The sequence below is a fragment of the Pan troglodytes genome, chromosome 5 (assembly GCF_028858775.2).
Source record: "Pan troglodytes isolate AG18354 chromosome 5, NHGRI_mPanTro3-v2.0_pri, whole genome shotgun sequence".
NCBI lineage: Eukaryota > Metazoa > Chordata > Mammalia > Primates > Hominidae > Pan > Pan troglodytes.
Window position 1 is genome coordinate 53,603,401 of NC_072403.2, and position 26,572 is coordinate 53,629,972.

The following is a 26,572-nucleotide window of genomic DNA, read 5'->3' on the forward strand; positions in this document are numbered from 1 at the left end:
GCTCCAGAGCTTCCTGTGGGATCAGCAGAGGCCACTGTTCATTGCTTCATAGTTCATCTCTTCCTTCTTCCCAATCTGGCTGCTTTCATTCCCCCTCAGAAATACTCCCCAATAAACTTTATGCAAACAAACCTCCATCTCAGATTCTGCTCTTCAGGGAATGTGAACAAGGATGCCATTCATAGAAAACTATTTTTATTGGTATACTAATGATATTCTTTGCTCAGAGTAAGTGGAAGTAATTGATAGTCTGATGTTTTGCACGATAGACTGTATGTTTATGAAAATTTTCTGACAGAGAACATGTGCTCAATGGAAGTAGGGCTCACTTAAAAAAAATAAGCCACATAGCAGCCAAATAAATCTGGGATCCAAATATTTTGAGTTACTAAGCCATTATTAGAGAGCTACCCATCAGTGACCTTGCAGGCTACTGGAACTATGTAAAGAGAAAACACAGGGCTGATGTGGCTACCCGGGATAAATGCACCTTGAGATATGATTGTTCCTCCCAGGAATGGGCCACCCATTTTCGAAGGAGCTCGGATTTTAGTGTACAAGCAGTCTATATTCTAGTGTTCTTGGTTTTCAGAGTGATTTATTGTAAAGAAATCAGGAAATAAATCAGGCTCTGGAATATGTTCTGAGCTCTGAGAACACCTGAGTGCCACCAGTCATGTAAGTCATAACTCTTCTGTCCATCTCTTTCTTCACCTCTCACCATGGACAGAGTGGAAAAATGGGCTGCAATCAATCCTGAATCTCCAAGTCCCTGATCTGCTGTTGTCACAAAGAAAAACTGCAGGAGGATGTTTCAATCATGTCTCTTTTTCACAAGGACTTCTTAGTGCAATAATATTCCTATGAGGAAGTCAGTCTTGGTGAATGGGGCTGGACCAGGCACCTGGGATCCACAAGAACACCTTTGTCTTTCTGGGGTAAGGTCACGTGTCTTTCTTGGTTATTTCCTGTCTAATCTTTGCCCTCTGTTTTTTAAAGAAAAGTGTTTCAAATATAAGTGAATCTTTCACTGTAGACACTGAAGCAGTGGCTTAAGCTGCAGACTCAAGGTTTCCTGCTTAAGGTTTCCTACTGCAGTCTACTTGAGTGACCTCTGAATCATGCTGTCTGCCTGGAATCTTCACCTTAGCCCTTACCTCCTAGCTTCTGCACTGTTATAATGAGGCCTTTTACTTACCAGCTCAGCTTTGCCCATTTTTGAGCCAATGCCAATAATTTGGAAAGCATGCTCAGAGTTTCATGCACAGCAGTGATTAGGACCTGGGATTTGCTACCATCAACCTGGTTTAGGTGAGATGAAGATGAGCCAGGGGTTCTGGGTGTCTTCAGCCTGTTGTTGTTTCCTTTATCTCCTGTATTGGCAGGGTCTGGTTTACTAAACAGCTATCATGCTGTGGTTAGTGTCCTGATCTGAGTTGTACCTTGTAAGACCAGAGCTCTCACACCTCCTCTGGGCAGCTTCATTCTTGGATGCTGTCCCATGCTCTGGCTGGACCTTGCTCCATTGGTCAGCCCCCTGAGATCACTTGTCACCACCTACTCCTGGTCTGGCTACTGTACCCTGTGAAGTATCCTAGACCCCTTAGGCAGTGCTCATGGCCCAGTCAAGCCCTGGCTACTCAGCCCGTCTGGGCTCTGGGAGTTGGGTAGCTGCTCACTCCACATAGGACCAGTCCTCTAGGCAAGTGAGCTCAGTCCAGCTTCCTGTCCATTCCCATAAGCTTCCTCTGTTGAGGTCTCAGAAGATTTCAAGGAAGAGCTGCTTCTTTCTTCCATCCGCTGCTGCTGCTGTCCAGCCCTGTCACCAAAGGGAGCTAAGTGGAGAAGACCTGCACATAAAAAGTCCCCCCAATAGGGTTAAAGAAAACAATTATTTCATTTTTTTTTATGTTTTAATCAATGTGTATATAAGGGTCTCCAATATGTAATGATTCTGCTTAGACCCCAATCTCTGAAGAAATGTTTTTCCCCAGTGAAGTTCACTTCACTTAAACTTCAGGATCAACCTCACCTTAGGCTTTAGGACTGATTTTGACCTTCAGAACGAAGTATGAGAAGTCTTTTTCATTATGAGCTGAGTGATTCAATATCTAATGAAACTCCTTGCTTATTTTTTGATCATGTGCCCCAGTTGTAACAGGGCTTCCACCATTCTCCTGGAGCCAACTTTCCATATTGTACCAGCCCTAATAGCGACTCTGTGCCATGTATTGATCCTCCTTTCTGATTTTAAGTCCGTATAAATCTGGGCCTTCACTTTGCTCCAGTCTTTCCTTTTCCCCAGGGACTGATTCCCAGATCCCTCCCTGACTTGAGTAGGAGTCTGCTCCCAGATACCTTAATCACATACTTGCCCACTTACTAGGAAACCCTTCTTATCTCCTACAGGAGCTCCTTCTTGCACAATATTTGCTTGAAATGCCATCTATTTCTTATTGTATATTTCAAAATACATTTATTGATGCAAAATTTATTGAGCATCTTCGCTGGACTTTTAATTGTGAACAAAACCCAGTCCCTGTCTTCAAAGAGCTTATAGTCTACAGAAGGAGAGAGACAAATAGGAAATATGAGGAGTAGATAACTGAAAAACATTATTTAACTTGCCAATTTTATCTGCACAGGAGTCCTGTGAGGGAGACATTATTATCTCCACTTTAATAGAAGTGGAAAGTGAGACTCAGATAGGTGAAGTCGGTTGGTCTGGGTCACATAGAAAGAGGCAGAGTTAGGTTTAAAACTTTGCTGTCCTAAGCCTAACCTTATGCAATGATGAGTCTAAATACAGTTTGTCAATATACACAAAAACAATCTGCTGAATTTTGATTGGAATTAAATTGAATTTGTAGGAAGTTAATATCTTTGCAGATTTTTGTCTTTAATTCATCAGCATAGTTTACCCTTCCATCTAAGTCTTTTGGTCAATGGGTTTTCTTTAATTTCTCCACATGTTTTGTAGTTTTCTCTGGGTCTTGTATATTTTTCACTTTTAGGTATTTGGTGTTTTTTGATATTTTTGTTATTTTATAAGTATTCGTTTTTAATTGTTTTTCTGTTATGTAGAAAAAAATTTCCTTCTTTGTGTATTGCTCCTACATCTAGCAGCCTTGCTAAATTTACTTATATTTTCTAATCTCTTATCTGTAGATTTTTCTATGTATACAATCTAGTGTTAAATGAATAAAGACAGCCCTCTATTTTTGAATACTCACATCTTTATTTTTCTTGTCCTACTATTCTTACGTCATTTAATTATCTGAATAAATAATGAATAATTAGGATGTCATAGGACATACTTTTCTCTGACTAATTTCTCAAGTTTCTGTTTTCTTTACTAGATTAAAACTGAGACTTGTTCAACAATGACCCTTAACTACTCTACAATCTGCTGTCAGCCAGAGTTAGGAGTGGGTGACAACAGAGTTGCTAAGAGTTATATCTGTGTAGTTTTTGGAGAGCTTCCCTCTATGATTAATTTATGAGTAAGGGTTTCATTCTTTTCTCTGTAGCTCACAGAAGTCATGTCTTGTTAGTATTGCCTTGTGTTTATTTCTTTATGCACAAACAACACCTTAAAAATGAGAGAGAGAGAGAGAGAGAGAGAGAGAGAGAGAGACTGAGTTTGTTAAAAAGCTTTTCCAAGCCTTATTTTCCTATTTTGCAGTCAGCACCGCCATAATGCCTTGAGAACCTCTCTAGTGTCCCTACACTACTGTGAGGCTTATGGTGTCACTGTAGGAACTAGAAATTAAGTCATGATTAACTTTGGATAAATGAAACCCTTGCTTTATTCCTATGCTGAAGAGGCCAGCAGTTATTCCTATGTGGGAGAGGCTCAAAGTAGCACCCAGCTCCCAATTCAGAGAGCCATACTATTACTAATCTTAGTAAATACTTTACTTGAGCTTGTCTTTGGCTGGTTACCAAATGCTGATACCCCACCCCAAATGATAATCCTGATATTCACCCTTTAAGTTTTTATTGTATTTTATTAGTGGAGCAATTGTGGAGAGGCCTAAGATTAAGATTCTTACACAATATACATTTTATACTTCAGATTTTTAGATTTATGGTATTAGACATATACTCACCCAAATAACTTCTTGACTTTGTGACTGGTATTTATTGCCCATTAAATATGGAAAAATGCACATAAACATTAACACTTATTTCTATGAGGAAGAGGGTAAAGGTTATAGATAGAAAATTGAGGCTAGTGACTGAGAATCAAAATTTAGGTTTTCTAACAAGCACAAAGCTTTCTCAAGTATATCATTTTTCACCTAGTACATTAATATGATTGCATAGTTTTGAGCAAAAAATTGAGGTGTATGGCTTAATAGTTCTATTTATCTGTCTATTTAGTAGACATTATCTGTATTTAGTAGACATATAGTCTCAAGCCATGTACTCATGTGTATAAGAAATAGAATTTTTAAAAATCTCAACTTAATTTTAAACCTTGCTTCACCTTTAGCAAAATTATATCTATATGTATAAATTGAGCCCATTCAAAATAAACTCATTTTCTCTAGGCGAATTTCAATCAGTTCAGGATTTGTCCTCCTTACTCCCTCCCTCTCTTTTCTTCCTGAGATTCCATTTAAGTTCTAGGGGCTTCCATAGTTTTGTGTGTCAGCATAAAGGAGGTCTCAAATCTTGGGCTGCTGTTTCTGTGAGGGCATCTGCCCTGGCTCTGTACCATCTGGTCTTTGGGGATAGTCATCACTCTTTCCCAGCATCTGCTAAGACTTCTATGAATATATCTAGACAAATGGCTTGTTTTACTTCTTTCTCCTCTTCTCTTTCTCCTAACTTCCATGTCCTTTTCTCAGGTGTGCGGAGAGGATACAGGTGGTATCTCATGTCTCTCTGAAGTCAGGGGAAACACAGTCAGGTTGCTTATCCCTCTCTGCCCCTAACAGCTCCCATAGCCTTTTTCCCTCTACACCCCCTGCCACTATAGTGTGTTGAATGTTTGTGAGTCTGTCTGCTATATTCCAAAATCCCAGGTAGGGGTGTGGACAAGTTTCCTCCTTTCTTGGTCCCCCAAACTTATCATCTGCTTTCTCTCTACACTCTCTGCCAACCTGGGATCTAACCCCAGAGCTCAGGACCTGTCTTAGACACCTTCGCCAGTAGCAAATGATTTTCCTGCTTCTCCATGTCTTCTCTCCCCACAGCCAGGAGAATCCTAACCTATTTTGTGAATGCCAAAACCCATTTTGAATCTGGAAAAAAAAATCTTCAAGTATTATTTTAAAACTTTTTGTCTTGTTCACAGACTAATATTTTCAAAATTAAAAAGCTAGGAATTGGATGTTTGAGCCTGGTAATGATGGTAGCTGGAATTAATGTCCACTTCATATCTGTAAGCTCAAGTGGGGTGCAGGAGAAGGTCATGAAGTTAAATAGGATTTGTATGTGTGAAACACATTAATACCTCACATTTGTCTGAATATCAAATCATCTATCCATCCATCCATTCATCCATCCTTTGAATACTCCAGAAAAAAATGTTGATGCTGTTTGACTTTAGCATGTCAGGGCAGAGTATTAAAAAATCAAGACAAGTTAAAAGTTCCAGAACTTATGGTAGCAGTAGTAGACAAAGTAATGGCCCCTGAAGATAGACATGCCCTGAAACCTGAGATTATGTTAGGTTACATGGCAAAGGGGAATGAAGGTTGCAGATGAAATTGAATTCGCTAATTAGCTGACTTTAACGTGGGTAAGATTATCTTGGGTTATCCAGGTAGCCCCAATATAATTACAAGTGTTCTTATAAGTGCAAGAGGGAGGCAAGAGAGATATAAAGCTGCTTTGCTGCTGGCTTTGAGTTTGGAGGAAGGGGCTGTGAGCCCAGGAATGCATGTATCCATTAGAAACTGGAAAAGGAAAGGAAAAGCATTCTTCCCTGGAGCATCCAGAAGGAATGCAGCCCAGCTGACACCTTGGTTTTAGTCCAGTGAGGCCCACTTTTGATTTCTAACCTGCAAAACTGTAAGATAACACATTGTGATATTTTAAGCCAATAAGTTTTGGTGATTTGTCACAGCAAGGAGAAAAAACTAATACAGTAGCTGTGACTATATAGTCATAAATAACTTATTAGGCAAATTAACTTAAAACTTGGCTAACAGGGCAGACACAACTGATTTTAATAAACACTTAGGCACCACCTGGTGGTTGAAATCTTAGAGTGAGTGATAGCTGAAATGACATCTGTCCAAAGCAGAAGTAAAATGCTCCAAGCATGACACTAAACTTATTGTTTTTGGTTAAATGATTAAAAATAAAAGGTGGAAGGATTTATTTGGGTCACCAGATAATACAACGAAGAAAGAAGCTCAACTTGTAAACATTCAGGAATAAAGTATTTTATGGCAAGGACACATGACAGAAAACACGAAGCCAACAAGACCTGCTTAGGAATCATCATTTGCCAGTGATAGGTGGCTTGTGAGAACTTTCACTCCACCCAAACCTTACCTCACAAGGTCTACGAAATCTCCATTCTCTCCATATTAGTTAAGGACAATTACATGTTCTCAGCTGCTATATAAAGTATGATGCAAATGTAGCATTATTTTAACCAGAAAGCACCCCTAATCCTCTCCTATACAGAATCTAGACCTGCTTGTGCACCCATGGCCATTCAAAAGTGCAAGATACCTCGCACCCATTACAACGGCTGCTGTGGAAGGAAAATAAAATCTCAAGACCCCCGAACTCTCCATGCCAAAGGGAAGAATTAAGTTTGGGAACTGAATGGTGCAAAACTGCCTCTTGTTTTGTTTCCAAATAGACAGCTGCAAAGATGCAATGCCACTTACTTCCCCAGGGGACCTCCCTCACAATTTGCTTACAATGAAATTCCTTGTGGGCTCCAAGATTTTTACTCTAAAACAGAAATTCTGTTGAATTTCACCCTGACAATGTAAATCAACAGCTTATATTCATAGGTAAGGGACAAGGATAAGATTGGAAGTCATCCTTCTGCTTGCCTGAGACAAATGCATATTTGACTGCTTCTTCTACTCTATGTTTACTTTATCTTATGTAGAAATGCAGATTCACTGAGGAGAAGTCCACACAAATGTGTAGTTGACTGTTTCTCCAGCCCCTCTTTTCACATGTAAAATGTGAATTCAGTGAACAGTGATCAAAGCCTCAAAAGAATGCAACCGATTACCACTTTTATCTACTGTCCTCCTTTTTCTTTCCTCTTTCCTCTACTGCCTGCTCTTTCCCCTTTAAATACTGAAGTCTCCAAACTTTCTTTGGCAAATGTACGGGCTGCAGATCCAACTGTGGCTAGTGTCTCTTTTTCCCTTGTGCATCCTCAATCTTGGCAAAATAAACCTCGAAATTGATCTAGACTTGCCTCAGTCATTTTTCCTTGATTTTACACCACTATAAAACAAAACATAAAATAACAAGTGTTGGTGAGAATACAGAGAAGTTGGAACCCTTGTGCATTGCTGGTGGGATTGTAAAATGGTATAATTGCTGTGGAAAACAGTATGGGAATTCTTCAGTAAATTAAAAATAGGACATAGAACTACTATACAATCCAGCCATCCAACTTCTGGGTATATATCTGAAAAAATTGAAAGTGGGGTCTCATACCAATTCTGTTTACAACTGGTAAGAGGTAGAAAGCAACACACACGTATGGAATATTTTATATATATATATATGTATGCATATACAAATATGGAATATTATTCAATCCTAAAAGCAAGGAAAACCTGTCACATGCTGCAACATAGATGAAACTTGTGAAAATTATCCCAAGTAAATTGAGCCAATCACAAAACACAAATACTACATAATATTACTTATATGAGGTCTAGAAAGTAGTTAGATTCATAGAATGGTGGTTTCCAGAGAAGGGGGGAAAAGGGAATTGTTGAATGGATATATATAGTTCCAGCACTAAAAGATGAAAAAGTTGTGGAGATCTCTTTCAAAATAATGTAAATATGCTTAACACTACTGAACTATACACTTAAACATGGTTAAGATAATAAATTTTATAATGTGTGTTTATTACCATAATAAAATAAAATGCAGGGTAGTGGAGCACGCACAGGACAGAATGAAGGATGGTGAATCCCCTCTTCTAATGACCATATAGGCCTCTGGCTGAGGCGCCACGAACGTCCCTGCCCACTGAACAGGCAGGTTGAAGGCTGTGGCATTTGAACAGGGTCAACATCTGTGAGCCTTCTTCAGATGGTCCCAAGAGCTGCCTCTCTTTTGCAATTTTTATATGACACAACTACTAAAGCATAGCTTTACCCTTCCGTCTTCTAACCTGATTTTCTGCTATTCATTGAAAACGTTCAATTCTCCCATCAGCCATGAGTCACTTCCTCCTGGTATAAAGATGTGTTCACATTATCCCAGATCTTCCCATCGTATTTTTTTCAGAAAGTGTATAACTTTATGAAGCCTCTGAATATAAAACCTGAACTTCATCACATAACCTATTTTTAAGGAAACTTGATAATACTTGAGCCAACTTAATTCTTTTAGGCCTTTTACCAGCCTGCAATATTCCTTATGTTGACGTTCTAGAAGGATATTAAGCAGAGGTAGAGTGTGTGCATGAAATAAGACACTACAGGTTTGAATTCTGGTTCCACCATTTCCCTGCTGTGTGGCCTTGGATTCCCCAAATTAGTTTAAGAACTGCCTGGTTGGTCCTTTGGATTCAGCTCTTACCCTCTTACAGTTTAATTCTCGATACAACTGCCTAAGTGATGTCATAAAATTGATCCACATTTTGCCTTATGTTTGTGTTTTTGAAGTTGTGTTTAAAGAAATTCTTCTGTACCTGCAGCCTGTAAAGATGTTTCCCCAGATTGAGGTATTTATTCCATCTACGAACGTGGCTTTCAATGGGAGGGATGTTTAGCAGGGTCTGGAGACATTTTGATTGCAAAAACTTGTGTCATGGGTGGGGCTACTTTGTGGGGCAAAGAAAGAACAAGAATGTGCATTGTTAAGTAAAAAAAAAAAAAAAAACAAGGAGCAGAGTTGTTGTATATAGCATAGAATATTTGCAAAAGAAAGAAAAAAGCTAGAGTAAACACACATGTACTTGTTTATTAAAAATATATCCACAGGGAGAATAAAGCAGAAAGTGGTAAATGTGGTTACCATTAGCAGCAGGGCAAAGTGGGGGTGAGGCATAGGTTGTACTGAACACACATGCTTATTAGTTTCCTATAGCGCTATAAAAAATTGTCACAAATTTAGTAGCTTAGAGCAACACATATTTATTATATTACAGTTCTGGAGGTCAAAAGTTTAAAATGGGTCTCCCTGGGCTATAATCCAAGTGTCAGCAGGGCTATGTCAGCAGGGCTGTGTTCTTTTCTGGAGCTTCTAGGGCAGCATACACTTGCTTGCCTTGTCCGGCTTCCAGAGGCAGCCCACATGTCTTGGCACTGCTCTGCCATCTTCAAAGCCAGCAAGGATGCACTGAGTCTTTCTCACACTGAGTCATTTTGACCTCCTTTTCTGTAATCTTCCTCTACCTCACTCTTCTGAGTACCTTTTCTACTTTTTTTTTTTTTTTCCAGACAGAGTCTTGCTCTGTCGCCCAGGCTGGGGTTCAGTGGCATGATCTCTGCTCACTGCAACCTCCACCTCCCGGATTCAAGCAATTCTCCTGCCTTAGCCTCTCTGGTAGCTGGGACTACAGGCACACACTGCCATGCCTGGCTAATTTTTATATTTTTAGTAGAGACGAGGTTTCACCATATTGGCCAGGCTGGTCTTGAACCCCTGACCTTGTGATCCACCTGCCTCGGCCTCCCAAAGTGCTGGGATTACAGGAATGAGTCATCGTGCCAGCCTCTACTTTTAAGGATTCTTATAATGACACTGGGCCCACCCAGATAATAAAAGATGACTTCTGCATGTCAAAATCCTTAATCACATCTACAGACTCTCTTTTCCAGGTAAGGTAACGTAGTCACAGATTCTGGGGAGTAAGACATGGACATCTTGGGGGCTGGGGCAAGGTTTGGTCACTTTTCTTCTTTCCATGGCATGGAAATGATATTAAAATGTTTTTACTTTTTAACCATGTAAAATGAACACATCAAGAAGAAACTAAACATGAAAACTATATATTTCAATAACATTTTAGGCTGGGTGTGGTGGCTCACACCTGTAATCCCAGCACTTTGGGAGGCCAAGGTGGGTGGATCACGAGGTCAGGGGGATCCAGACCATCCTGGCTAACACAGTGAAACCCCGTCTCTACTAAAAATACAAAAAAAAAAAAAAAAAAAAAAAAAAATTAGCCGGGTGTGGTGGCAGTCTCCTGTAGTCCCAGCTACTAGGGAGGCTGAGGCAGGAGAATGGTGTGAACCTGGGAGGCGGAGCTTGCAGTGAGCCGAGATAGCGCCACTGCACTCCAGCCTGGGCGATAGAGCAAGACTCCATCTCAAAAAAAAAAAAAAAAAAAAGAACATTTTATATGATTCTGTGCACTTAGTCCTCAATACAACACATGAGGCAGTACTGTTATGTACAGGAAACTAAAGGCCTTTATAATTTGTCCAAATAGTAAAGCCAGTTGGTAGCAGAATTATGATTCAAACTCAGTTTGTTATAACTCTGGAATATTTCCCAAGGTCACTTTAAACTCACTAGCATTGAAACACCTAACTGGTGTTCTTTCCATTACTTCATGGCTGCCCACAGTCAGCTGTCATGGCCACCCAAGTCAAGTCTTTCCTTCACTGTGATCTGTTGTGTATATTAATACTAGTAAAATCTCCTGTACTGACAAACTGTTATGAAATGTCCTTTTCAAATTCTTTTAGAAGTTCCTTGCAGCTAGGAAAAATTAATGAGTTGCAATGTAAAACTTCCCTTAGCTATGATCTAGTACCCAAGGGTCAGGGCTGGCTTTGCAGAGGATCAGCTCTGGTAACAGGTAGAAAGTCAGAGTCATTGAACATAGATGCTGGTGGTGAGCAGCAGTGATGGTGGGAGTCTGTGGAAGTTCTCTTCCATTTGCTTCTATTTTCTCAGAGAAATAGAAGAAAGATCATTGGCTGAGAATAAGAATGGGGGAGGAAGTGTGGAATTTCAGAGGAGAAGAGAATGTGTGGAATAGTCATTTTGGAAAGCAGGGTATCTTATGACTGCTGGGCAGCATAAAGAGGCCACTTGATTTAGTGGTCACAAATTTAAAGAGATTGTAGGCAGAGAAGGTGCTGATTTGGGTTTAACCAAGTTTGTGGTTTGCCAAAGAAGTGGGAGCAAATGAGAGAGGATAAGGGCATAAAGGGTGCATGCAAAGGTTGACTATGGAGTTTCAGCTGCGTAAAGAGGGGAGCGAAACCATCAAGGAACCAAGGAACAGTGAACAGTAAAGGTAGTTAAGAATTGATGAATATTGGTTGTCAGTGTGGTGGAAAGACAGTTGGCATAAGGCATTGGAGTGAGCTGCAGTTAGGAGGCAGCTGGCAGAGAGTGGGATGTGCACACTTGAGGCTGTGAAGGGTGCACAGCTCTGTAAAGGATGGTAATGATGAGGTCTTAGAGTATGACCATGGGGGTAGTCCAGGCGTTAAAAGTCTCAGTTACATGTATATTGAAATGACTAAGGATTAGCACCAAAATAGTACGAAGTGACGGTGAACCATTAGTTCCTATGGAAAACAAGGAGGCAGAGGCAGAACTTGGGGGCAGCAGATGACAGTTACAGTGAAATTCAGAATTGAAGGAAAGAGAACAGCCCAAAAGCAGCAATGGAGGTTGTGGGCAGGCAAGGAGGACACTTAGTCCCTTCCAGGTCTGGGGGAAAATCAGCCACTGCTAGAGTGGGCTGCAGGGAATGTAATGTTGGATTTAGCCAAGTTTGTGGTTTGCCAAGGAAGTGGGAGCAAATGAGAGAGGGTTAAGGGCAAAAAGGTACATGCAAAGGATTAACTATGAAGTTTCAGCTGCATAAGGAGGGGAGTGAAACCACCAAGAAGAGGAGGAGCAGTGGACAGCAACGAGATTTAAGAATCAATGAATCACGGGTGTCAGTGGGGTGGAAAGACTCCCGAGGACCTGATTTCTGTTTGAAGAACAAGAAAGTGAGAGAACATTCAGAGAAGAGATGACAATAAGGGGGATTTGTCCTCTGTGATTTGCTAGGAATCCAAATAGCACAATGGAAGGATCTCAGAATTGGGGGAAAGGTGGAAGAGATGGACAGAATGGGGATGAGCAGACCCTCACAATGTGGGAGATGAGGGGTGGCCTTACAGTTTGGGGCTTTTGAGGTGGTTTTCATAAACAGGAATAAAGTGAATAATGTGGATCCAAAGGAGAGGGTGGGGTGAGGCTCTGACTAGAGGGGGCCAGAGAGGGTGAGTTTCTAGAGCCCCCTCTTTACACTGATGCTGGGGGTAGGTAGGGTTGTAGGTCAACGGGAGGTGTGTTCTTAGATCAAGTATACTAGTTCTCTCTTCCTCTGCGGGGCAGTGGGGCTTACCCCAAGGGTGTCTGTTTTCCTTGACCCCATTATTGATGTCTTGGGAGATCTCTGGAGAAGCAGGTTGGTTGCACTTGTCTTTCTTCAGAATGATGGGGGTTGAGGGCATCATCTTGTTTCTACGACAGAAAAGTATGAAATTCAAATAGCAACACTCCAGGAAACAGTTGAGTTCCCTTAGAAAGGGCAAACCTAACTGATGGCATCTGCAGAAAAAGACAAACATTTGCATTACTGTCATAGGAAGCATTCAGAGGCACTGAGGACAACAGAATCGTGAGTTCTTTCAGTAAATTGATATTCATTGCATATCTACTATGTGCCTAACACTGTTCAGGGTGCCACAGGACATGCAATAAGGCAGTGAAACACAGTGTGTGTCCTTCAAGCAGACTCAGTTAAAAAACAGTGGAAAGTATTAGATATAAAGCCAATGCTGTCCCAAGGAACACAGGCTATGGTGGAAGCTGTTAAAATCTATCTTCTGTTGATCTAGAATTTGATTTTCATAAAGCATTAGCAAATCAAAAGCCAAAAACAAAACTGCAAACACAGAGATTGATTTGTTTCTTTGTATTGTTTTCTCGTAGGCACATTGGATTTTTAAATTTATTACTTTTTAAATGCAGATTACATATATGCTGCAACCAGAAATGCCAGCATCCCATGATGGAAGTTTTCTTTGCATTCTTGAGAGGACTATATTGAGAACTGAGTATCTATATTTTATATTTCATTTTATTGACAATTGGAAATAGCTGAGAAGTGATAGATCAAGGATTTGAATTCATTGATTCTAAAGCCCATATGACCATATGATTTTAACTCTTATGCGATCTTTTTCTTTCCATCTAGGTCTCGCCCTGTCCTGCCTTCTCTCTTGGTACCAGTTATACTGCTGAATCACTATTAGTGATAGGGACTCATGTGGGTGGGTCATCCAGAAATGATTGTCCTATTTTAAGAACAAATTAAAAGTTGCCTCAGTTGGTGGTGTCTAACTCTTCAACTTAAAAGAGAGAAAATATTAATAGGAATCAACTCTGCTTATTTAACAGGTCAAGCTGGTCTCTGGTGTCCATGGGGACACTTCAGGAGAAACCGATTAACATTGAGATGTGTGGAAACAGGATCAATAATTTTCAGTAACTGAGGAAGATTACCAGAAGCCAAGGCGGCCTTTAACAGAGACTGTGCAGCTCTGAGCCCAGGACTGTTGAGCACTTGGCAGGCAATGGAGAAAGTCTAATTGTGGCTGACGATGAATCATTTTACACTATTGTCACACCTCCTTTCTCCACGTTCCATTTTAGGAACAGTATAACTTTCCCAGCCAGAAATTGTCTAATTTAAACCCTGACTCTTACCTGTGTGAATCAAAATGACTCAGAAAGTGCAAATAAAATAACCCTGAGGAGTCAGTGGTTGTTTCATTTTTCTCATAGCTTCTCTTCTCAGAATTGAGGCCTGTATCTTCCATGTGTATAGAAGAAACAGAAGGGCTAGAGGATTGAATCTGCATGGCAGAAAAAGAAGAAGTGTCACAGGACTTGAAGTTAGAGCATTTTTCCTGACATGAGGATATAGGGTAGATTTATGGCCAAAGTCTTAACTATATGAAAAATAGAGTAGTAAATTTTTTAAAAGGAGACAGAACTGCTGTTTTTTAAATACAATTAAAACATGGATAAACAAAAAAGAGGGTGCATATAAGTGTGTTTGCCTGTATATATATAAACATGCATAGACACACACATATACATATACATTTTAGTCCTGTATCTTCAGATTCTCCTCCCCATTCATTCTTATGCCTTTTAAGAAATAATCATAGCATAGACTCTAAAAAGAAGAATTAATTCACAAAAACATGGGACATTGGCCTATGAAATGAAGAACAATTAGCACTGAATATTTAGACAACTCATGTGGCATCATTTAATGCAGCATCCAACAAATACTGATGTTTACAATAATAGCTCTGAATTTCCTAGAATACAAAAATAATTTATATTTCTTATTTTTGTATAGTACTTTCTAGTTTTGAAGGTTTTTAAATACATATTATCTCATTTGACCCCCCCAAACACTTTGTGTGGTAGCCAGAGTATGAATTTTTATTTTCAGTTTATAGGTAAGGAATTGGAAATACACACATCTTAAGTGGTGCACCTGGTATCGAACGATCCTACAAATCATATATGTTGACTCCTGATCTAATGATGGGTAGAAATATATAACACATGAGGCCGGGCGCGGTGGCTCACGCCTGTAATCCCAGCACTTTGGGAGGCTGAGGCGGGTGGATCACCTGTGGTCAGGAGTTCGAGATCAGTCTACCCAACATGGCGAAACCCCGTCTCTACTAAAAATACAAAAACTTGGCCGGACATGGTAGCGGCGCCTGTAATCCCAGCTACTCAGGAGGCTGAGGCAGGAGAATGGCGTGAACCCGGGAGATGGAGGTTGGAGTGAGCTGAGATAGCGCCACTGCACTCCAGCCTGGGCAACAGAGCGAGACTCTGTCTCAAAAAAAGAAAAAAAAAAAAAAAGAAGAAATATATAACACATGATTCAAAATTTTCCACCTTCGTATTATTAAGATCACTGAAATGGTGAGAATGTAAAGAGAATAAGTGGCTTCAATTATCCAGAAAAGTTACATATGTGAAACATAATTTTGCTTAATTAGATATTGCCATACTTAAAAAATATGTTGAAATTTTTAAATGTGCAGATTATTTTTCTCTTTTTTTTTTAGACTGATGGTTTTCTATTATGTCAGGAGTCTCTTTCTTATTAATAATCCATTTTCATATTGAATTGTGGCATGATTTACCAACATAGTGTAACACTTCTTTTTAATAATTGAATCATATGTAGAATCATATATATCTTTATAGAAAATTTGGGAAATACACAAAGATATTGGTTAGAAAAATAAAAATTACTCACCTTCTAGAGGATAACCTCTTCATACATTTTGTTATATTTTCTATTAATTGTCATTTTATTCTTATCCAGGCATTAAAAAATGCAGTTGAGGATGTACTGCATGTATAAGTTGATAATGTTTCATACATAATTTACATGCTACATAATTTATGCAGCCACACCCTTATCAGTGGATAGTTATGCTATTTTCATTTTTTGTTATTATAAATAGTACCAGGATGAGCACTGTGCAAGTTTATCATTGTTTATTTGTAATTGAGTCCTAGAAGTGGTATGACTGGGTCAAATGATGAACACGTTTTCAGTCTATTGACAAGTGTTGCAATTTTTTCTAAGGAACTTACCACTAGCTGGGCAGAATGCCACATCATCCACTATGGAATTGTTTGAGTGGAATTAGTGTTGAAAGATGTATTGTTGCTGTAAAAAATTACCACAAACTTAGCAGCTTCAATCAACACAAATGTATTACCTTACACTTTGGATGTCAGAAGTCCTAAAATCAAGATGTTAGCAGGGCTGCATTCCTTCTGGATTCTTTAGGGGAGAATTGTTTCCTTGTTTTTTCCAGTATCTGGAAACTACTTGCATTCCTTGGCTGGTGGTCCCTTCCTTCATCTGCAAAGTCAGCAGTATAGCATCTTCAAATCTCTCTCTTGCTCTTTAATTTCTCCTTTCATCGGCACATCTTCTTGTCTTTCTAACCTGCCTGTCTCTATCTTTTAAAGAGCCTTGCGATTACATTGGTTTTACCTGGATAATTCAGGATACTCTTCCCATCTCAATATCCTTAATCTAATGACATCTACAAAGTCTCTTTTGCCATGTAAGGTAATATATTTACAGGATCTGGGAATTAGGAAATGGACATACTTGGGAAGCCATTTTTCAGCTGACTACAATAGAAAAAACATAATTTGACTTTGTATCCTATCTTCATGACTTGCTAGTTCTGAAAAGTTTCATCAGTATTTTTTTTATGGTTGAAGAAATAAAGCAGATGGAAATATGTTTATTGACCAGGTGCTGAGGAAACCGAGGCCCAGTGAGGTCATGAGACTTCTCCAAAATCAAGTGGCTGAAAGGTGACAGGTCTGTCTGACTTCCAAGTTCATTATCTTTTTTGTTGTTTATTTGTTTTTGGTTATATTATTTTCTATTTAAAAACTAATGCTATCAATACCTACAAGGTATAACAAGTCTCTGACTTTAAAAAGTCAGCTGCTAATTCTATAATGTCATTATTGTTATAGAAGTAGCCTGTATTCATGTCAGTAATGTTGTGAGAGGGAGTCCAGGCATGCTGCTTTCCTGCAAGGCTTCAGTGACACCGTAAGTGGCTGCTAGACTCAATATGTATATATTTCAGCAGATTTATCTTTATAAATCATATAGCTTTTAAGATTTGTTTACATTTAAACTTCTAGAAGAAATCTGTATTAGATTTTTGAAATCAGATTTTAATGGGCTTCATGTGTCAGGAACAGCAGTGTTTTGTAATCTCTTTTCTTTTTTTTTTAATTGTACTTTAAGTTCTAGGGTACATGTGCACAACGTGCAGGTTTGTTACATATGTATACATGTGGCATGTTGGTGTGCTGCACCCGTTAACTCATCATTTACATTAGGTATATCTCTTAATGCTATCCCTCCCTCCTCCCCCCACCCCACTACAGGCCCTGGTGTGTGGTGTTTCCTACCCTGTATCCAAGTGTTCTCATTGTTCATTTCCCACCTATGAGTGAGAACATGCGGTGTTTTGTTTTCTGTCCTTCCGATAGTTTCCTCAGAATGATGGTTTCTAGCTTCATCCATGTCCCTACAAAGAACATGAACTCATCCTTTTTTATGGCTGCATAGTATTCCATGGTGTATATATGCCACATTTTCTTAATCCAGTGTATCATTGATGGACATTTGGCTTGGTTCCAAGTCTTTGCTATTGTGAATAGTGCCACAATAAACTTATGTGTGCATGTGTCTTTATAGCAGAATCATTTATAATCCTTTGGGTATCATGCCATTAGCTATCTCTGCGAAAGTGTGAGTCCATGTCTGTATGCACTCGATGGAGCACCTTTTTAGAAAACCTCACAGAGATTTTAATAAGGTCAGTCAACCTACTCTTATCACCTCAAAGCATCAAAGACAAAAATTAATACTCGGCCATGACTTTAAGTAAGTATGTTCCAGAGAAAATACATGAATAAAGATCACTAGTGCTTTGAATGAGGTGAAATGATTAGGTTTTATATTTGATTCTGTAGATCTGTGAATTGGGCAATGCTTGCTAAAACTAATTCATACTATTTATATTAACCTCATTATTCCACGCTCTGTTAACTCTTCGGCATATGATTCCCAGTTCCATCAGTCTACCTGTGATGACTGGTTATTCATTGAGCTCTGGCCTGACGCTCACCTCTGTGCCTAACTCCAGACCTCAGTGACTGTGATAAATAAGAGATATGCTGGCCCACAGGCCACTGTGCTTACACTCTCCCAGTACAGGAGGCCAGTGGCTGGACAATGCTCTCCATAGCTTTCAAGTAGGCCTCCTACTTTTGTGAATTAAAAAAAAAAAATCAATGAATCTGAGAGGAGGCACTAGCCATTGGGTTGAGAATAACCATGTTCATTAACTTGCAGGACATTTTGGTCATTACATATGAAGATATAAGCCATCCCAGCAACCTAGGTAAGAAGAAATGAAATTAAGAATGATCGATTGAGAAACATAGCTAACAGGTTATATTATGGGATCTTGACAATGAAGAAGGTAAAAAATATAATATTTTTAAGCCTATTTTTAATTGCTTTCCTTCATGAATAACTGTGCTATTCCACAAAGGATTTGAGACTGCTTAAAGGAAGAAGACAATAAAAAAAATTAAGACTAGAACAAATACTGGTAAAACAGTAAGGTCAGACAGAGGGAAATTTAGAAAACTGAGGGATCTACGTTCTTCACCATCCTGTAGTTTTGGGGAGCAAACCCACTTTGGAGAGAAGAAAAGTGTTCTGTGGTTCTTGCTACAAAGACTCTCTTCCAACGTGTTTAATAGGAGTGTAGTGCTGTGTGGAAGAGTTTACAGGTAATTCGCTTTACCCTCCCTAGCAAGCCAATTTAGTCTTTACTCCTTAAATAAATATAGCATTTTGAGGTCTTCCTGCTTATTATCCTTTTTACTTCTAATATTGAACTTTTTGATTACTGCAAGTGATTTTTTTTTTTTAGTGTCCAATTAAAAGTTTAGGCTACTAGGGACTTTTAGAGCACAGTTCTTCTAAATCAGCCAACTGGTGGACAATATTCACACATTCTTAGTCTTTGCGAAACAAGTACTGAACGTGCAAATATAAAGCAAAGTGCCAGTTTCTATAATGGCTTGTTTTCTATCTTATTTCTACATGTATTGAACCCAAATAACCTGAATGGTTCATTTTTTTTTCCTCCTAAAAGTAGCTTCTATTTTATTTTATTTTAAAAAAAGAAAAAGTAAAAGAAAAGAAATCCCTTTTGAATATCCACTAATTGTCCTGGAAATTAAGAAAAAATATATTTTATCTATTTATGAATCATAATTGTTAATTTGATAATGGTGTTCTTTCAAAGTAAATCCCATTATTATATTCCTGTGGTAGAAAGGTCTGGGTTTTGTGGGTAAATACTGCAATACAGAATTCCCACCATTGTGAATAAAAAATTAAGTTGAGTCTTAAAAATGGTCTCATTGGAAAGTTCACATTACATTGTTACTCATCAAGCTATAGTGTCTATTTTTTTGTTATTCAGAAATACCACTAAAGACCTCATTTTTCTAAACTAATAAAAATCATGTTTAAAAATAGTCTTTAACCATTTTATTGACAATAATATCTAAAATAACCTAAGGTCCTTTCACATAATATTTATTTATTTATTTAGAGACGGAGTTTTGCTCTTGTTGTCTAGGCTGGACTGCAATGGCGCGATCTCAGCTCACGGCAACCTCCGCCTCCTGGGTTCAAGCAATTCTCCTGCCTCAGCCTCCCGAGTAGCTGGGAATACAGGCATGCACCACCACACCTGGCTAATTTTGTATTTTTAGTAGAGATGGGGTTTCTCCATGTTGGTCAGGCTGGTCTCCAAATCCCGACCTCAGGTGATCCGACCCGCTTGGCCTCCCGAAGTGTTGGGATTACAGGCGTGAGCCACAGCGCCCGGCCTATTTATTTTTAAAATATATATTGTTAACACATGTGTAGGTCTCTATATTATTGAGTGCTGTGATTTTATGCACTATTTATTTCTTATATGTAGCTTTATATTCATCACACTTGACATTTCAACCACTGTATAAGGTAAATCCAGCTGGCATATTTTTGTTTGCTTGAGTGTTATATTGACATTGGCAATTACACTTTGAGTAATTTCAGTTCTTTGAAAGTTATTAAAACTAGCTTTAGGGACCAGCATATGATAAATTTTGATAAATGTTCCATGTGCACGTGAAAATATGTATATTATGTAGTTGTAGAGTACCGTGTATTATAAATGTCAGTTAAGTCACGTCAATCATTCTTGCTGTTGAAATCTTCTATATTAGTACAATCCAATAGAAATATAATGCTAACTACATATGTAATTCTTATTTTAAAATTTTCTAGTAGCTCACATTATAAAGTAAAAAATAGGTAAAATTAATTTGTCATATATTTATTTAACACAATACATCCAAAACATTTTCATTTCAAAGTGTGATTAGTATAAAATCATTAATGAATTTTTTTCATATTTAGGCTTCAATATCTGATACATAATTTATATATACAGCACATCTCAATGCAGGTACTAATTTTTTTTTTTTGAGATGGAATTTTGCTCTTGTGCCCCGGCTGGAGTGCAATGGCAGGTACTAACTTTTGACCTGTGTTTAGATCTCATAAAATTTACTGTTGAAAAAGTAGATTCACAGACTCACATACCCAGGTTGTTCCAACCAGTCTTAAATGTTTTTAATACCCGAATCAAATGGCAAAAATGTCGTTTAAAAAAATTCACATCCACATTGAGAAAATAGATGTATCTGTTTTAGAAAACTTGATTTGACTTTGAAAGGAAAGCATATAATTTTCAAAAGTTGTCCGGGAGCGGTGGCTCAGGCCTGTAATCCCAGTGCTTTGGGAGGCCGAGGCAGGTGGATCACGAGGTTAGGAGATCGAGACCATTCTGGCTAGCACAGTGAAACCCCGTCTCTAGTAAAAATACAAAAAATTAGTCGGACGTGGTGGCGGGTGCCTGTAGTCCCAGCTACTTGGGAGGCTGAGGCAGGAGAATCAGTTGAACCTGGGAGGCAGATGTTGCAGTGAGCAGAGATTGTGCCACTGCACTCCAGCCTGGAGGACAGAGTGAGACTCTGTCCCAAAAAAGAAAAAAAGTCATCTATACAAGTTAAGTAAATTTACTAAATTTTTTTACATTGTGTCATAAAATAGAATTTATTGTAATAGAATCCTGTAAAATATATGAGTTACAATTTCACAAAGTAGAAATAAAGTCTGGTCAAAGAACTTATGCTTTAAATAATTAAAAACAAAACTGAAGGACAAGACAGGGTATTCTTGTTCTAAAGGGTATTCGTAAAATAAAAATAAAGTACAAAAATAACTCATAATAGTAGCTACACAAACTACCATATACAAATTAATATCAATTTCAAAGGGGTTTATGAAAAGTGAAAGCAATTTAAAATTTATCAGTATCAAGAAAGCCTTACCTAAATTTCCTGTAGTGTTTGTTACCAATTTATATATTTTCAATTACAACTAAAATCTTCTATATATTGATTCATATTATGAAAGTGTATAAAAATCATCATTATTGATTAGTAGTATAAAAAAATTCATTGTCAATATAAATTCACACACTTGTCTAGGTAGGTTAAATAGCTTTTTCTTTCCTTGGAACTTGAAAATTTAGCTCCTTCATATGCAGTGTGATACCAGTTAGTAAGCACAAATCAAACTACTGTTTTTTTCCCTTTGATTATTGAATATTTGATAGGCATTCCTTTGGTTTCAAAAATTTTAGAATTGGACTTAACATTGCAATAAATATTTGTAAAACTTGTCCACAACTCAACCAACAACAATTGGCAAAGAACACAAGACACAAGACAATTACATTCATTGTCTTTTATTTCTTTTAATTGTTCCACAAATTGATGATTCATAACATTTATATTTACATACTGAAGAATTTTACAGTATGCATGACACTCTTCATAGAGACTGTTTCAGAAAGATGAGCACAAATATTTTCACTAAATATCACATATTGGAATGAAGTAAGAGGAAAACTTGAGTCTGTGGTTTCCAATTCTAGTAAACCTAGAGTTTTGATTTAAAATAACCAAAGCACCATCTGTTGTGATAGAAACCATTTTTTTCGTGTCTAGTTGAAATTCTTCTTTGACAGATGTAAAAGATTGAAGAATATCCATGCCAAAAGTTCAAATTTTTAGGTTGCAAATGTACACATTTTTTTTTTTTGTAAATTGGAACATCCAAGACACTGTATGCTCCAAATATTAATTGGGCAGGGTCTGTTATGTGGTATGACTCAAGTAAAACTAAAGAAAAGTACTTGCAATTTTTCAAATTTTCAGTCAATCTTTGATTTTTTAGAAAAATTTCATAATCTATGATCAATGGTTTAGTGGCTCAACCAAAGATATTTACAAGATTATAGAAAGTAAAATATCTTTTTTTACCTTCCTCAGAACTTTCTAGCAAAATTTTCTTTCTAAAATTAGAATTTACTTTCTCATATCTCTATCTAAAAATGGTTTTCTATTTTCTGCAAAACTCAAGCTGTTTTATAGAAGGACTAAGTTATAAGGCTGGATCATGTTATATATTGTTTAACTTTTTAAAATTGGACATTCAATCCTGATTTCAGGAGAACAGTGTTGCCAATTTTTCTGACTACTGAGGGTGAACTTCTTACATAGAGATAAAGATGTATAAATATTCTTCACTTCAATCCTTAAAAATATTTTTAAACAACAAACAAACAGCTTTTTTTGCTTTGCTTTGTCATAGAAAAGTAAAATTGCCATTCATTGTAGAATTTGCAGCATCCTTTTGTTCAGTCTTCTTAAAAAGTTGTTCTATTAGCTTTGGGATGCCAAGGCAGGTGGATCACGAGGTCAGGAGCTCAACACCAGCCTGGCCAAGGTGGTGAAACCCTGTCTCTACTAAAAACACAAAAAGTACCCGGGTGTGGTGGCAGGTGCCTGTAATCCCAGCTCTTCGGGAGGCCGAGACAGAGAATTGCTTGAACGTAGGAGGCGGAGGTTGCAGTGAGCTGAGATCACACCACTGCACTCCAGCCTGGTCCACAGAGCGAGACTCCGTCTCAAAAAAAAAAAAAAAAAAGTATTGTATTGGTTATAGTACCAATTTTCGCATCTCTACTCATTTCTGCATCTTCCTTGTTATGCCGGAGTCAGATTGGAAAGTAAGCCATGATATACGGGATTAAATAACCTCATCTGATGAGAATTTATGGTTTGTGGGGCATGACTCCCCAGACCCCTTAGATAGGAATCTGAGCAAGATTAAAAAAAAAAAAAAAAGAATTAGAGCTTAGTCCTCAATAATGAAAGTGAAATGAAGCCTTACCAAAAGAATAAAATTGTGGTTAACAATAAAAAAAATTTACAGTGCTTCAGCTTAAAAAATTTAAACTAAATTAATTAAAATTATATATGAAATAAAAAATTCTATTCTCCATTTGCATTAGCCACATTTTAAGTGCTTAATAGTCAGTCCCATTTGCCTAGTGACTTTCATATTGAGCAACACAGTTGTATACCCTCACTAATTTTTTCCTTTGTTTTATTAAAAATAGTAAGATATGTTAAGATCTCCTACCATGATGGGGGAACTATTCCTCTTTTTAATCCTATCAGCTTTATATATTTGAAGCTACGTTAGTGGGCATAGACATTTCAAGAATTGTTTTATCTTCCTGGTGTATTGCCTTTTTTTGTTTTGTTTTGTTTTATTTTGTTTTGTTTTGTTTTTTTGAGGCGAAGTCTCGCTCTGTCGCCCAAGCTGGAGTTCAGTGGCGTGATCTCCACTCACTGCAGCCTCCACCTCCCGGGTTCAAGTGATTGCCCAGCTAATTTTTGTATTTTTAGTAGAGACAGGGTTTAGCCATGTTGGCCAGGCTGGTCTTGAACTCCTGGCCTCAAGGGATCCCCCCACCTTGGCCTCCTAAAGTGCTGGGATTACAGGCATAAGCCACCATGCCTGGCCAGTGTACTGCCTTTTTAGCATTCCAAAATGTCCCTCTTAATATCTAGTAGTAGTCTTATGTCTACTTTGACTCATATTAAAATGACTATATCCGCTTTCTTTTGGTTTTGTTTCCATTATATACCAAGGCATGTTGTACATTTTTAACAATCAGCTCTCTAGGAATGAGAAGCACTGATTTGTGGCGTTTGCCACCTTCCATGATGTAGCCACTCTTACCAGGACTGATTTCAAGCTTGTAGCATGACATTAATTGGCTCACAATATTTCCAAAAATGTGATCATTGATGCTCATGAGCTAGTGTGAGTCGGCTTCAACACCTCACTGATCGTATACTTTTTTCCAGCAACCTCTGTGTGTCCTTATATTTAAGGTGGTGGTGGTGGGGGCTTTTGAAAGGAGCATATGATTTTTTTTCACCAGTCTTTCAGTGTTTCTCATTTAATTATAATATGATACCTTTTACATTTAATGTCATCATTGAAATATTTGGGTTTACACTTCTTTTGCTGTTTGTTTTATATCTGTCTCATCTACTTTATAATAAAAAATGAATCAATTTTATTATATAATTTAGCCCTTCAATGATCTTTGTTATATACCTTCTTTTATCATTTTCTTAGAGATTAAAATATTCATCTCTGACTTATTACAGTTCACCACGAGATTAAAATACTCATCCTTGACTTATTACAGTTCACCGTAAGTCACTATTTCTGCCACTTCCTGAAGGATGTTAGTACCTTGGGATGCTTTAACTTCATTTACCTCCCTTTTGCCCTTTTTTGGTTGCCCTTTTTGTCATATCTTAATATTCTATATATTTTGTTTTGTTATTTTTATTTTTTTGCAGCAGTTGTTAGCATTTAACAAACCTCCCTCCATGTGGCTTCACACCACCAGCCCCACTCCAACACCCTTTAATCCTCTCCTGTGCTCTTCTTCTGAAGAATTTGGCCTTCACAATGACAGGATGCTTTGGGAGCTTTCCCTTTCCCAGAACTTTGTAGCAATCTACCACATCAATGGTGGGAGAGCCCCAGTCTTGTTTTTAGCAGCATTCTCCTGTGTCTGCTCACTGACCAAAGTCCACAATTTATTGTGATTGGCAGTTGAGCAGGAGCTCTGGTTCCTCTCTAAGTGGTAATCCTCATACCAACTTTCCCAAAGTAACCAGGGTGATATTTATCAAAGTTTATCCTGTGGTGATGCATGCCACCAGCATTCTACTGCCTCCTGAGTGCTTCTGGTGCTTGCTGATGAGGCAGTGGCCATGGCTCATGTGGCCCCAAAGTTTCTGGGTCTTTCTCATTCCGGATGGCATGTCAGCAACTGAGACAACATAGAGAGACTCTATATATTTTTAAGTCCACTAGGCATTTTTATTATTGTTTTATAAGACAAAATTTATTTAGCTTTAACCCCATATTTACCTTTTTCATTGCTCTTTACTCTTCAATGTCTGTGCCTTTCTCTGTAGTTATATTTCTTCTTAAAGAATGCCTTTCAGTATTTATATTTATGCAATTCTGCTGGCAAGAAACTATTATTGTTATTACTTAAAAAAACCCTTTGTTTTCATTTATAAGTATATTTTTATTTCAAATAGAATTTTAGGTTAGCAAGTATTTTATTTCATCATTTTGAAGACAAACTTTTCTTTACTTTGTAGCTTTCATTATTTCTGTTGAGACAGCACCTGTCATTATCACTTTCTTGCTGCTTTGAAAGTAAGGTGTCTTTTTTTTTACCCTCTGTCTGCTTTAAAGATTTTCTCCTTGTCTTTGGTTTTCCTACGATATGCCTAGAAATTGATTTCTTTGACATTGTTGGAGTTCATAATGATTCTTGAGTTTGTGGTTTGATATATTTCATTATTTTTGAAAATCTTGGCATTATCTCTTCAAATATTGCTTTTGCCCCTTTTCTCTCTTGTCCTTTTCTGGGACCACAAATATATGTATTAATCTTAGACCTGGATACTTTTTACATACTGAAATTATAGGTCACTAATTTTCTCTTCAGCTGTGTCTAATTTGCTCTTTAACTTATTTATTGCATTTTTTTTAGTTATTGTATTTTTCAGTTTTAGGATTTCCATTTCCATTTTATACTTCTTCTTATTAACTCTAGTTGTCTGGTGAAATTCTTTATCCTATTGTTAAATTTTGAACATGTAAATCGTAGTTTATTTTAAATGCTCTGCTTATTAACTTCAATATCTGCATCCCTATGAGTCTATTTTTACCGTCTGTTCTGTATCTTGTTCTTTTCTCTTGATACATAGGCCTGGTAAGTTTTGATTAATATCAGACATCATATATGAAATAATGTACATGCTCTGGATGATTATATTCCTCCAGAGAAGAACAGATTACCTTAATTCAACCAGGGCTTAATTGGTTTCTATGCTTGATGTCTGTCTGTTTGAAGATTTGATCTATTTCCACTCTACCTTAATTTTTAGGGTGCAGTTCTTCAAGAAGTCTTAGGTAGCTTATACAGTATCCCTTCAAATAAGCAGACACTTAACTCTATGTGTTCTCTGCTCAGCACAGTGAGATTGCTAATAGCCTTGCTTAGATTTTTAGCCTCTTAGCAGGTACTTATCATTGACCCTGGGTACCAAGTTCACTATTGCAAACTTCCTTTCTGGACAAGATCTTGAACTTTCAAGTCCTAACTGTGTTGGCAGCCCTAAACTCCAGGTATGTCTTTATAGCTGCTAAGACTGCAGAAAATTCTACTCAAATTTTCTCCAACTCTCCAGT

The 26,572-nt window shown here is 37.8% G+C and overlaps 1 pseudogene; it reads right to left on the reverse strand.

The window, feature by feature from the left end:
* Positions 1-1,698: 1,698 nt before the first annotated feature.
* LOC107975004 (large ribosomal subunit protein uL15-like) lies at positions 1,699-25,125 on the reverse strand (annotated as a pseudogene).
* Positions 25,126-26,572: the final 1,447 nt, after the last annotated feature.